Genomic DNA, 15,100 nt, shown 5'->3' with positions numbered 1-15,100 from the left:
GGCACTAATATCACATTTTTTTTTTCCGTGCCCCCTATAAAAGGGGAGGGGGACACTAAAAGCACCGGCAATTAAAACAAATTAAACTTTAAAACGTAAAATCAAATTGAAATTTGGTTGCCGGGCGTGATGATGCACTCCAGTCCCTCTGGTGCCCACCTCTCGTGGAAGGCCGCGAGCGTACCGGTGGATCCTTGTGCATGAATCCTCAAAAAAAGTTAGTTTGCAGGTGCAGCAGGTAATCAGGAAGGCGAATGGAATGTTGGCCTTCATTGCGAGAGAGATGGAGTATAAAAGCAGGGAGGTCTTGTTGCAACTGTATAGGGTATTGGTGAGGCTGCACCTGGAGTACTGCGTGCAGTTTTGGTCACCTTACTTAAGGAAGTGTATACTAGCTTTGGAGGGGGTACAAAGATGATTCACTAGGCTGATTCCGGAGATGAGGAGGTTACCTTATGATGATAGATTGAGTAGACTGGGTCTTTACTCGTTGGAGTTCAGAAGATGAGGGGTGATCTTATCGAAACATTTAAAATAATGAAAGGGATAGGCAAGATAGAGGCAGAGAGGTTGTTTCCACTGGTGGGGGAGACTAGAACTAGGGCGCACAGCCTCAAAATACGGGGGAGCCAATTTAAAACCGAGTTGAGAAGGAATTTCTTCTCCCAGAGGGTTGTGAATCTGTGGAATTCTCTGCCCAAGGAAGCAGTTGAGGCTAGCTCATTGAATGTATTCAAATCACAGATAGATAGATTTTTAACCAATAAGGGAATTAAGGGTGACTGGGAGCGGGCGGGTAAGTGGAGCTGAGTCCACGGCCAGATCAGCCATGATCTTGTTGAATAGCGGAGCAGGCTCGAGGGGCTAGATGGCCTACTCCTGTTCCTAATTCTTATGTTCTGAGCTACTCATGAAAAGGACACTTAAATCCAGACTCTCGCTGGTCCACCCCAACCGACATGATCAGGTAGAGAGCAGGCGGCAGCAAAAAAATGTAAACGATGGTCGTGCCACTGTGTCATGGGAAATTGATCTGAATGATCCTGTGTATGTGCTAAACTATGGACATGGTCCCAAGTGGAACGCGGGCACGGTGATAGCTAAAGAAGGGAGTAGGATGTTTGTAGTCAAACTAGACAATGGACAAATTAGCAGAAAGCACCTGGGCCAAACGAGGCTGCGGTTCACAGACTGCCCTGAACACTTCTGCTCGCAAACACAGTTCCAGTTAGTTTATGAACATTGCTAACACTTGTGTGCTGAGAGATTTGTTTGGTGTTATCACTGGTGGACATAAACGCCTAAGCTATGGCAATGGTCTTTACTGAGGGTCGGTGTCTCTATAGTCAAAAGTTTTCATAGGATGGTTTTGTGGCCAATGACCAGTACAAAAAAGTCTCTGAGCATCTGCTCCAGGTAGCTATCAAACTCACATTGTCCTGCAAGTCGCCTTAGCTCGGAGACATAGCTCACCACTTTCTGACCTTCAGATCGCTGGCACGTGTAGAACCGATACCTCGCCATCAGCATGCTCTCCCTTGGGTTAAGATGCTCCCGAACCAGTGTACACAGCTCCTCATATGACTTATCTGTGGGTCTCAACAGAGCCAGAAGATTCTTCATGAGGCTGCAGGTGAGTGCCCCACAGACCGTGAGGACCATTCTTCTTTTTGCAGAGCTTCCTTCTCCGTCCAGCTCGTTGGCTACAAAGTACTGGTCTAACTGTTCGACATAGGCTTCCCAGTCCTCACCCTCCGAGAACTTCTCCAGGATGCCCACAGTTTGCTGCATCTTTGCGTTGGATTCGTATACTCGTCACCAGTTATTGTGTTCCTAACACAGATGAGATTGCACACAGGGAGGTTAAAGTAACAGTGACCACCGTCTTTATTAAGACACTCCAGAGTGAGGAGCAGGCCTTAGAGGCTGGCTTATATACAGTGCTTACAAGGGATATTGGGATCCCTTGGGACTTCAGGAGATGCGCTCCCTGGTGGCAGAACATTGGAGTGCATGCTTTACAGATACACAGCACCCTCAATAGCAAGAACGTCCTTCCTCAGATTAGGAGACCAAAACTGAACACAATATTCCAGGTGAGGCCTCACTAAGGCTTTGTACAACTGCAGCTACCTGCTGCTATACTCAAATCCCCTCGCTATGAAGGCCAACATACCATTTGCCTTCTTTATCGCCTGCTGTACCTGTATGCCAACTTTTAATGACTGACGAACCATAACACCCAGGTCTCTTTGCACCTCCCCTTTTCCTAATCTGCCATCATTCAGATAATATTCTGTCTTTGCATTTTTGCCCCCAAAATGGATAACATCACATTTATCCACATTATACTGCATCTGCAATGCATTTGCCCACTCACCTAACCTGTCTAAGTCACCCTGCTGCACGCTCTGCTTGTTCATTAGATGCGGGTTTGAATGGTGCTGACCTCACATGTTTGATACCATTGACTTTCATGAATTCTTGAAATTCCATACTGGTGAAGCAAGATCCGTTGTCACTTACAACGATGTCAGGCAGACCATGCGTAGCAAACATGACACGAAGGCTCTCAATGGTAGCTGTGGATGTGCTGGATGACATGATTGTACACTCTATCCACTTGGAATATGCATCCACTATAACTAAGAATATCTTTCCCAGGAAGGGACCTGCAAAGTTGATGTGGATCCTGGACCATGGTTTAGATGGCCATGACCACAGACTCAGCTGTGATTCCACTGGTGCTTTACTAAGCTGCCTGCAAGTATTGCACTGATGCACACATGATTCCAGATCAGAGTCAATTCCAGGCCACCATACCTGAGACCTGGCAATGGCTTTCATCATGACAATACCAGGATGTGTGCTATGTAGATCATGTACAAATTTATCTCTGCCTTTCTTGGGCATAACAACATGATTAACCCACATTATACAATCTGATTGAATGGATAGTTCATCTTTGCGACAGATGTAAGGTTTGGTCTCCTCACACATTTGCTTGGATATGGCAGACCAATCATACAACATTTCACAACCGATAATATCGGATCCTGGCTGACCCAGTTCTTAACTTGTTGGGCCGTGACAGGGGTTCCTTCACTTTCAAAAGCATCCATATCTAACAGTAGGTCTGCCGGTTGTGGAGTTTCTACCTCCAGTGTGGGCAATGGCAGACGGCTCAATGCATAGGCACAATTCTCAGTGCCAGGTCTATGGCGAATGGCATAATCATAGGCAGATAATGTCAGCGTCCACCTCTGGATGCTGGACAATGCATTACTATTGATACCTTTGTTTTCCGAAATCAATGAAATGAATGGCTTGTGATCTGTTTCCACTTCAAACCGAAGACCAAACAGGTACTGATGCATCTTTTTAACCCCATACACCCAGGCGAGTGCTTCTTTCTCTACCATGCTGCAGGCTCTTCCCGACTTTGACAAAATTTTGAAGCATTTACAATAGGTTGTAATTTGCCCGAATCATTAGCTTGTTGGAGCATGCAACCAACTCCATATGACGAAGCATCACAGGCCAATGCTAGACGCTTACACTGATCATAATGTACCAGCAGCTTGTTAGAGCAAAGCAGAACCACAGTCTCTGTCACAGGTGGGACAGATGGTCCTTGAGGGAAAGGATGGGTGGGACAGGTTTGCTGCCCGCCCAAGGCATGGATTCATGAAGGGGAAATCATGTTTAACTAATTTACTGGAATTCTTTGAGGATGTAACGAGCATGGTGGATAGAGGTGTACCGATGGATGTGGTGTATTTAGATTTCCAAAAGGCATTCGATAAGGTGCCACACAAAAGGTTACTGCAGAAGATAAAGGTACGTGGAGTCAGAGGAAATGTATTAGCATTATTATATGGATAGAGAATTGGCTGGCTAACAGAAAGCAGAGAGTCGGGATAAATGGGTCCTTTTCGTTGGAAATCGGTGGTTAGTGGTGTGCCACAGGGATCGGTGCTGGGACCATAACTGTTTATAATATACATAGATGACCTGGAAGAGGGGACAGAGTGTAGTGTAACAAAATTTGCAGATGACACAAAGATTAGTGGAAAAGCAGGTTGTGTAGAGGACACAGAGAGGCTGCAAAGAGATTTAGATAGGTTAAGCAAATGGGCTAAGCTTTGGCAAATGGAATACAATGTCGGAAAGTGTGAGGTCATTCACCTTGGGAAAAAAAACAGTAAAAGGGAATATTATTTGAATGGGGAGAAATTACAACATGCTGCGGTGCAGAGGAACCTGGGGGTCCTTGTGCATGAAACTCTTTTGGAGTTTACCTGAAAAACATAAACATTAATCCGTGCCCCCCGACCTGGATGACACACCAGACATTTACAAGGCCCTTTTTTTCCTTTTTTTGGTTTTTTTTTTGGGCACTAATATCAAATTTTTTTTCCAGTGCCCCCTATAAAAGGGGAGGGGGACACTAAAAGCACCGGCAATTAAAACAAATTAAACTTTAAAACGTAAAATCAAATTAAAATTTGGTTGCCGGGCGTGATGATGCACTCCAGTCCCTCCGGTGCCCACCTCTCGCGGAAGGCCGCGAGCGTACCGGTGGACACCGCGTGCTCCATCTCCAAGGACACCCTGGACCGGATGTAAGAGCGGAAGAGAGGCAGGCAGTCAGTTTGAACGACCCCCTCGACCGCCCGCTGCCTGGACCGGCTGATGGCACCCTTGGCCGTGCCCAGGAGCAGTCCTACGAGGAGGCCCTCGGAACTACCCGCTCCCCTCCGCACAGGGTGCCCAAAGATCAGGAGAGTGGGACTGAAGTGCAGCCAGAATTTCAGAAGCAGCCCCTTTAAATAATAAAACAGGGGCTGCAACCTCGTGCACTCAATAAAAACATGGAACACGGACTCCTTCATACCGCAGAAATTGCAGGCGGCCTGGGAGTCTGTGAACCGGCTTAAAAATTAGCTGCACGGCACTGCTCCATGCACCACCCTCCAGGCCAAGTCCCCGATAAATAGAGGGAGGACTCCCGCATAGAGTGCCCTCCATCGGGGACCCCCGCCTCCTCCGGATGGCAAGATGGTACGCCATGGCATGTATGGACGGCCGGCGAGGATGGCAAAGTTGAGAGTGTGCAGGAGCAGCCCGTACAGGAAACCCCTCCGCGCAGAACTGAAAGGCACGGAGGGGATTTCCCCGAGGCGGCTCAAGTTGTGAGGCGCCGGCCCCCGAGGGAGGTTCCGGGGTTTGACGCCGATGAGGAATTCCGTCTGGACGGGGGTCAGTTCGGACGGGATCTCCCCACGTGCTTGAGCTTCCTCGATGCACCTAACAGAGTCAGGGCCCAAAGCTGTTTTTAGCGACTCGATGGTTTCGGCCGCGCGGCGGACATTGGCTGAATTTAGGCACCGCGCCAGCGTGCCTGGCGCCATCCAGCCCGCTCCTCCGCCATCAAGCAGGTCCCTGACCCTGGTCACCTCACCAGCCACAGCCCACTCTTCCGACCGCCACATAAAACCTCGGTCGTGGAGGTACGGATTCCCGAGCAGCGGCTCCTGCAGGACAGCCGCCACTCCAGCCGGCGGAGAGCTGCGCTTGGTGGAGACTTTGTTCCAGACCCTGATGAGTTCCTTGTAAAAGACAGGCAGCTCCTGGAGGGCGGTCCTGACAACCCCCAAGTTCACAAACAGGATCTGCGTGTCGTAATTGAGGTCGCGCTGCTGGCGGAAGAAATACGTCGCCAGAGCACACCACCTAGGAGGGGGCTCGACGTAAAGGTATCTCTGCAGGGTCTGAAGATGGAAAGTCGCGAGCTGGACGCTGACGCACACCAACGACTGACCGCCCTCCTCAAGCGGGAGACTCAAGACCGCGGCAGAGACCCAGTGCTTCCTGTTGTTCCAGAAGAAGTCCACCAGCTTCTTCTGTATCTTGGCGACAAACGCAGGGGGAGGGGTCAAAGTGACCAGCCGGTACCACAACATTGCGGCCACCAGCTGGTTTATGACTAGCGCTCGACCCCTGTAGGACAGCACTCGGAGCAGTCCTGTCCAGCGCCCTAGGCGAGCGGCGACCTTGGCCTCCAGCTCCTGCCAGTTCGCCGGCCAGGCTTCCTCGTCGGGGCTAAGGTAGACTCCCAGATAGAGGAGATGGGTCGTGCTCCAGGCAAAAGACCTGAGCTCCTCCGCATCCTCCGCAGGCCAGCAGGATCCTCTACCGTGAGGAGCACGTCATCGGCGTAAGCCGAGAGGACGAGCTCCACGCTCGGCCCTTGCAGAGCCAGTCCCATCAACCTCGTCCGCAGGAGGCACAGGAAAGGCTCCACGCACATGGCATATAACTGGCCGGACATGGGGCATCCCTGCGCACCCCTCTCCTAAAGCGAAAGGGCGCCGTCAAGGACCCGTTAACCTTAATCAGACACTCAGTGGCGGCGTACAAAAGTCGGATCCGGGCGACGAAATGCGTCCCGAACCCGAAAGCGCGCAGAGTTCCGAGCAGATAGTCGTGATCCACCCTGTCGAATGCCTTCTCTTGGTCGAGAGATAGGAAAGCGACCGACAGACCAGCCTCCTGGGAATGATGGATAAGGTCCCGGACCAGATGGATGTTATCGTGGATTGTCCGGCCCGGGACCGTGTAGGACTGGTCGGGGTGCATCATGTGGTCCAGCACGGTGCCAAGGCGAGCAGACATCGCCCTGGCGAAGATTTTGTAGTCCGTGCTGAGGAGGGAGACCGGGCGCCAGTTCTTAAGGAGGCGGAGATCGCCCTTCTTAGGCAGCAGGACGATGACTGCCCTGCGCCAAGAGAGGGGCATCTCCCCGGTCGCCAGACTTTCCCCCAGGTTCCGCGCGTAGTCGCTCCCCAGGACGTCCCAGAACGCCCTGTGGAACTCCACGGTCAGCCTGTCCAGCCCCGGGGATTTTCCCCTCAAGAGCCGGTCGAGGGCACCGGTCAGCTCCGCCAGGCTTAGCGGAGCTTCCAAATTTTCACCGCCCTCCGGGCTGACTTACGGCAGGTCCTCCCACAAAGCTCTACGCGCTTCCTCGCTGGACGGATCCGGAGAGAACAGAGCCCCGTAATATTCACGGGCCCTGTTGTTGACGCCCTCCGGATCCGAGACGAGAGAGCCGTCGTCGGCCAGCAGCGTCAAGAGCTGCTTACGGACACTCTGCCTTTTTTCCAGCGAGTAGAAGAAGGGGGAGCCGCGGTCCAGATCCCGCAGGAACCGGATCCGCGACCTCACGAACGCGCCTCGGGACCCGACGAGCTGCAGGTCCTTCAGCGCAGCCTTCTTAGCTTCGTACACCGTCCGCAGGGCCGGGTCCCCGACGACTTGACCGAGACGGGATTCCAGGTCGAGCACCTCTTTTTCTAGGCGCCCAACCCTGGCCGCCCGCCTCTTGGTCGACCCCCTCGCGTACTCTTGACAGAAGACGCGGACGTGAGCCTTGCCCACGTCCCACCATAGCCTCAAGGAGGGGAAGCCCCCCTGCTTCCTTCTCCAGTCGGCCCAGAATCGACGGAACGAGTCCTGGAACCGCACGTCCTCCAGCAGCCGGTTGTTAAAGTGCCAGTACGCGGACCCCGTCCTCGCGCGGAGCGAAGCGAGCTCCGCCCACACCAGGTGGTGGTCCGAACACGGCACCGGTCGCATGGAGGCCGCCGGGACGCAGGAAACGTACGCCCGAGACACGTAAAGGCGGTCGACTCTGGACCATCCTACTCCAGGCCTCACCCAAGTAAAGGCGCTGGAGTCGGGGTGGAGATTTCGCCAGACGTCCACCAAGTCGAAGGACCCGACCAGGTCCCTCAACTTCTCGATCGCCGTCATGCTCTGCGGGGCACCGGAGCGGTCCCTCGCCTCGAGGGTGCAGTTAAAATCCCTCCCGAGGACAATGCAGTCGCCAACGTCGACGGAGCAAAGAAGAGCGGACACTTCTTCGAAGAAGCGCGCTTGCTGCGGGCCGGGCTGAGGGGCGTACACGTTCACGAGATGGAGCAGCACGTCCCCCAGGTGAACCGTTACGTGCAGCAAGCGCCCTGGCATGGGCTCCTCGACCCCCAAGATCTCCGGCTGAAAATGCGGGCCCAGCAAGATGGCCACCCCACTAGAAGTGGCGGTGAGGTGGCTCATGCGGACCTCTCCTTGCCATTCCAGGAGCCACGTGGCTTCGTCTCCCGGAACGGTGTGGGTTTCTTGCAGGAAGCACACCGCATATTTCCCCTCCCGCAGGAGCGAAAAATTGTCAAATCTACGGCGTGCCCCTCTGCCGCCGTTGATGTTGAGGCTGGCTATGGTTATCTTCATGGCAAAAGCATAGTGCAACCTCTACCTTAACCTATTGTGGGGGAGGGAGCGGAGTCTCTTGTTGACCTCCACTCCCTCCGCAGCCCAGCGAGGAGTCCCTCGAGCTCGCGCTGCTCAAGGTATTGCACCTTTGTCAAGGGCCCGCCCGCGGCCAAGGTTTTAGCGGCGGCGCGGACGGACTCCTTGATCAGCTCTGGCTCGGACCATTTTCCCAGGGCCAGATGGGCTTGGTTGCGGCGACCCTGGTTCTGGGCCAAAAAGTCCCGGAGTTCCTTTGCAGGAATGAGGAGGGTCTCAGCGGCGGTCACGAGCAGATCCACCGCCTCACTGGCGGTGGACTCTAGATCTTCTCCCTCGTCCATCACCGAGTCCCCGTCCTCCTCCAGGAGGTGGCCGCCAGCAGCCGGCCCATCGACCGCACAAGGTACGGCAAACGACCCGGCCGCTCCAACCGGCCCTGGCTCTGCCCCGATCCCACCCCCAGGATCGTCGGCAGAGGAGTCCCCACTGGGCTCTTTAAAAAGTGGTGCTGGGTCGGGAAACGACAGCGGAAGGGGTTCCCCCTCCGCCCCAGGAACCGGGGAACAAGGAGAGACCCGGCCATAGAAAATCCCCAGGCCCTCCAAGCGCTCCAGCTCCAAAGTAAGGGGCGAGGATGGGTGTTCCTCCCCCTCCCCGCTGCCACCCTCCGGCCCAGCATGTACGGTTTCTTCAAAACTAAAATTTAAATTAAAGTTAACGTGTTCATTTTCTGCCGGGTTGAGCAAATCCCGGGAGAAGTTGGATATTGGCTGGGCGGGCTCAGGTACGGCCTTTCCGGCCCCGCCCGCCTCAGTCCCCGGGACACTCGACCCGGCGGTAACGCATTCCTCCGCCGACCCCACGTCCCCCGCGACAGGCAGTTCTTCCACTCCAACCCCGGGAGACAGAGGCTGGGCAGCCTCGACTGTCTCACCCTCCGCGGGGACAGACTCCTCTCGCCTTCGGCACGATTTGGGAGCGCTGGTGGGGGACGCGGGACGCGCGGCGGGCACCGACTCCTCCGCGGGGGGGTGTTGTTCCCCCTCCTCCTCCTTGGAGCGGCGCCTCCTTTTGTTACTGGGGAAGCGCGGAGGCAGGGAGACCTCCATGTCTGCCGAGGCCTCCCGCTCCACTCCCCCCTTTTCCTTTTCTTGCCCGCGCCCGGGCCCCTCTGTGGTGTTGTTCAAGGGCTCGGGCACGGGCTCAGGGCACCCCGCGCTCGCTGATGACTGGGTTGGGCCGAGCGCGGTGATCGGTTGTCTGGCGCACCGAGGGGGCCCGCCTTGAGTTGTTTCGCTTTTCCCCGTGCCTTCTTTCTGGTCGGACGCTCTCCCTCCCCCCCGCCGGAGGCCGTGAAATCAAAGGCCTCCGACGATGCCCGCGCACCTACGGCTTCCGGTACGCGGACGCGACTAGGGAGAGGGGTGGCGGCGGCGCCAGCCTTGGCCGCCTTCGGTGGTTTGGCGGCCTTGGAGGCGGGGCAGTTCTTGCGAACGTGTCCCACCTCTCTGCAGGCATGGCACCGCATGCCGTCCGACGTCCAAAAGACGCGGTAGGCAGTCCCCTCGAGCACCACATCAAAGTGGCCCTCTGTCGTCTCCTCCCGCTCCAGCTGGACAAAAAACTGGCGGCGGAAGGAGAACACGTGGCGCAGGCGGCTCTCCCTAAGGCCGAGCGGTATGGGGTTGATCCCCGACCTTACCTCCCCCAGTTGTTGTATGTGAGGGAGGAGGAGCCCAGCTGGAACAAAGGGCGGGACGTTCGACAGAACGACCCTCTGCGCGGTGGCCTCGAGAAGGTCGACCGGCAGGAACGCTCCGCTCACCGTGAGCCCCTTCTCGATGGCCAGGGACACCGCCAGCTCCGACCCCAGGAAGAACACCACCTTCCCAGACATCTTGGAGGCCGCGACAATGGCCGAGGGACCGACTACCCCAGCCATCGCCCGCACGCATTCCTCGATGCTCATTGTGGGGTGAGTGTAGCTCTTGACCCCGTGCTTTTTCGTTATTAATCTGAAAGGTGGCAGGGCAGCAGGAGGCACAGGAGGCACCGTAGTTGCGGATGCCGCCTGCGCATACGTCCTTGCCGGCCCTGCCACCGACGTGGATGGGGTCGCCATCGCGGGGTCCCTTTAAGAACTACACCCACCCCAAAGTCACAGGCCTTACTGGTCTTTAATGGCCTTGTTCAAAAGACTGAGCAGAGGAGCTCTTAACGAGGTACACCTCTCCCCAGTTGACAATTGGGGAGGGGCCTTGCTCCCTCTGCTCAGTGTCTTAATTGTTTTTGTAATTTAAGAAAAAAGGGGCTCTCAGAGAGAGAGGGGAGAAACAGAGAGTAACAGAGAAAGAGAGAGGGGGTGGGAAGGGGGGAAACTGCGAGGGCAGGTCTCCCCTCACAGCTGTGGGTGGGTGCAATCCCCAGATGGCAAACAAAAATAGTCTTTGGGGTGGTCTTCGGGTGAGGGGAGAAGATGTCTTCACCTGGTGCAGCTGGAGCCGCACAGGTACACACTCCCAACGATGTTAATTAGGGTGGATTAATTGTTTCTTCAGCCTGGTAGCTCCAGCTATCCCAGGCTAGGCAATGGGGGAGAGGTGCTTCAGTGGTGTGTAGGGCCCAGCTGGAAGCGAGACCCCCACACAAACTTCCACACACACACACCCCCCGCGATGTTTCGGCCCCTGACTGGTCTTCTTTCCTCCCCCCACCGATACAACAAAGTCTTTTAGGGACTGCACCAATACACCCACCTGTAGAATGGTAGAGTCTCCCTCCTTCCACATTGGATGTTGTTGTTGGTCTTTCCCCCTCTCTCCAACTCTTTGTAGAAATGGTAGAGTTGTTAAAGTTTTCTGCTTTCCTCCTCTCCCTCTGGGTGAATGTTGGTGGTGAAGCCCCTTCCTTCCTTCTCTTCCTGGGCTGATTCACAGGCCCAGCCAGGAGCTACAACAGGAGCTGCTCTCCTTACTGCTCATTCAGCCAACTGAGCAGGACACACCTCCAAAGCTCCACGATTGGTCCTTGTGCATGAAACTCTTTTGGAGTTTACCTGAAAAACATAAACATTAATCCGTGCCCCCCGACCTGGATGACACACCAGACATTTACAAGGCCCTTCTTTTCCTTTTTTTGTTTTTTTTTGTGTTTTTCTTTTTTTTGGTTTTTTTTTGGGCACTAATATCACATTTTTTTTTTCCGTGCCCCCTATAAAAGGGGAGGGGGACACTAAAAGCACCGGCAATTAAAACAAATTAAACTTTAAAACGTAAAATCAAATTGAAATTTGGTTGCCGGGCGTGATGATGCACTCCAGTCCCTCTGGTGCCCACCTCTCGTGGAAGGCCGCGAGCGTACCGGTGGATCCTTGTGCATGAATCCTCAAAAAAAGTTAGTTTGCAGGTGCAGCAGGTAATCAGGAAGGCGAATGGAATGTTGGCCTTCATTGCGAGAGAGATGGAGTATAAAAGCAGGGAGGTCTTGTTGCAACTGTATAGGGTATTGGTGAGGCTGCACCTGGAGTACTGCGTGCAGTTTTGGTCACCTTACTTAAGGAAGTGTATACTAGCTTTGGAGGGGGTACAAAGATGATTCACTAGGCTGATTCCGGAGATGAGGAGGTTACCTTATGATGATAGATTGAGTAGACTGGGTCTTTACTCGTTGGAGTTCAGAAGATGAGGGGTGATCTTATCGAAACATTTAAAATAATGAAAGGGATAGGCAAGATAGAGGCAGAGAGGTTGTTTCCACTGGTGGGGGAGACTAGAACTAGGGCGCACAGCCTCAAAATACGGGGGAGCCAATTTAAAACCGAGTTGAGAAGGAATTTCTTCTCCCAGAGGGTTGTGAATCTGTGGAATTCTCTGCCCAAGGAAGCAGTTGAGGCTAGCTCATTGAATGTATTCAAATCACAGATAGATAGATTTTTAACCAATAAGGGAATTAAGGGTGACTGGGAGCGGGCGGGTAAGTGGAGCTGAGTCCACGGCCAGATCAGCCATGATCTTGTTGAATAGCGGAGCAGGCTCGAGGGGCTAGATGGCCTACTCCTGTTCCTAATTCTTATGTTCTGAGCTACTCATGAAAAGGACACTTAAATCCAGACTCTCGCTGGTCCACCCCAACCGACATGATCAGGTAGAGAGCAGGCGGCAGCAAAAAAATGTAAACGATGGTCGTGCCACTGTGTCATGGGAAATTGATCTGAATGATCCTGTGTATGTGCTAAACTATGGACATGGTCCCAAGTGGAACGCGGGCACGGTGATAGCTAAAGAAGGGAGTAGGATGTTTGTAGTCAAACTAGACAATGGACAAATTAGCAGAAAGCACCTGGGCCAAACGAGGCTGCGGTTCACAGACTGCCCTGAACACTTCTGCTCGCAAACACAGTTCCAGTTAGTTTATGAACATTGCTAACACTTGTGTGCTGAGAGATTTGTTTGGTGTTATCACTGGTGGACATAAACGCCTAAGCTATGGCAATGGTCTTTACTGAGGGTCGGTGTCTCTATAGTCAAAAGTTTTCATAGGATGGTTTTGTGGCCAATGACCAGTACAAAAAAGTCTCTGAGCATCTGCTCCAGGTAGCTATCAAACTCACATTGTCCTGCAAGTCGCCTTAGCTCGGAGACATAGCTCACCACTTTCTGACCTTCAGATCGCTGGCACGTGTAGAACCGATACCTCGCCATCAGCATGCTCTCCCTTGGGTTAAGATGCTCCCGAACCAGTGTACACAGCTCCTCATATGACTTATCTGTGGGTCTCAACAGAGCCAGAAGATTCTTCATGAGGCTGCAGGTGAGTGCCCCACAGACCGTGAGGACCATTCTTCTTTTTGCAGAGCTTCCTTCTCCGTCCAGCTCGTTGGCTACAAAGTACTGGTCTAACTGTTCGACATAGGCTTCCCAGTCCTCACCCTCCGAGAACTTCTCCAGGATGCCCACAGTTTGCTGCATCTTTGCGTTGGATTCGTATACTCGTCACCAGTTATTGTGTTCCTAACACAGATGAGATTGCACACAGGGAGGTTAAAGTAACAGTGACCACCGTCTTTATTAAGACACTCCAGAGTGAGGAGCAGGCCTTAGAGGCTGGCTTATATACAGTGCTTACAAGGGATATTGGGATCCCTTGGGACTTCAGGAGATGCGCTCCCTGGTGGCAGAACATTGGAGTGCATGCTTTACAGATACACAGCACCCTCAATAGCAAGAACGTCCTTCCTCAGATTAGGAGACCAAAACTGAACACAATATTCCAGGTGAGGCCTCACTAAGGCTTTGTACAACTGCAGCTACCTGCTGCTATACTCAAATCCCCTCGCTATGAAGGCCAACATACCATTTGCCTTCTTTATCGCCTGCTGTACCTGTATGCCAACTTTTAATGACTGACGAACCATAACACCCAGGTCTCTTTGCACCTCCCCTTTTCCTAATCTGCCATCATTCAGATAATATTCTGTCTTTGCATTTTTGCCCCCAAAATGGATAACATCACATTTATCCACATTATACTGCATCTGCAATGCATTTGCCCACTCACCTAACCTGTCTAAGTCACCCTGCTGCACGCTCTGCTTGTTCATTAGATGCGGGTTTGAATGGTGCTGACCTCACATGTTTGATACCATTGACTTTCATGAATTCTTGAAATTCCATACTGGTGAAGCAAGATCCGTTGTCACTTACAACGATGTCAGGCAGACCATGCGTAGCAAACATGACACGAAGGCTCTCAATGGTAGCTGTGGATGTGCTGGATGACATGATTGTACACTCTATCCACTTGGAATATGCATCCACTATAACTAAGAATATCTTTCCCAGGAAGGGACCTGCAAAGTTGATGTGGATCCTGGACCATGGTTTAGATGGCCATGACCACAGACTCAGCTGTGATTCCACTGGTGCTTTACTAAGCTGCCTGCAAGTATTGCACTGATGCACACATGATTCCAGATCAGAGTCAATTCCAGGCCACCATACCTGAGACCTGGCAATGGCTTTCATCATGACAATACCAGGATGTGTGCTATGTAGATCATGTACAAATTTATCTCTGCCTTTCTTGGGCATAACAACATGATTAACCCACATTATACAATCTGATTGAATGGATAGTTCATCTTTGCGACAGATGTAAGGTTTGGTCTCCTCACACATTTGCTTGGATATGGCAGACCAATCATACAACATTTCACAACCGATAATATCGGATCCTGGCTGACCCAGTTCTTAACTTGTTGGGCCGTGACAGGGGTTCCTTCACTTTCAAAAGCATCCATATCTAACAGTAGGTCTGCCGGTTGTGGAGTTTCTACCTCCAGTGTGGGCAATGGCAGACGGCTCAATGCATAGGCACAATTCTCAGTGCCAGGTCTATGGCGAATGGCATAATCATAGGCAGATAATGTCAGCGTCCACCTCTGGATGCTGGACAATGCATTACTATTGATACCTTTGTTTTCCGAAATCAATGAAATGAATGGCTTGTGATCTGTTTCCACTTCAAACCGAAGACCAAACAGGTACTGATGCATCTTTTTAACCCCATACACCCAGGCGAGTGCTTCTTTCTCTACCATGCTGCAGGCTCTTCCCGACTTTGACAAAATTTTGAAGCATTTACAATAGGTTGTAATTTGCCCGAATCATTAGCTTGTTGGAGCATGCAACCAACTCCATATGACGAAGCATCACAGGCCAATGCTAGACGCTTACACTGATCATAATGTACCAGCAGCTTGTTAGAGCAAAGCAGAACCACAGTC

Source organism: Pristiophorus japonicus, chromosome 5, assembly GCF_044704955.1.
Source record: "Pristiophorus japonicus isolate sPriJap1 chromosome 5, sPriJap1.hap1, whole genome shotgun sequence".
Lineage (NCBI taxonomy): Eukaryota > Metazoa > Chordata > Chondrichthyes > Pristiophoridae > Pristiophorus > Pristiophorus japonicus.
This window is presented reverse-complemented; position numbering follows the sequence as displayed.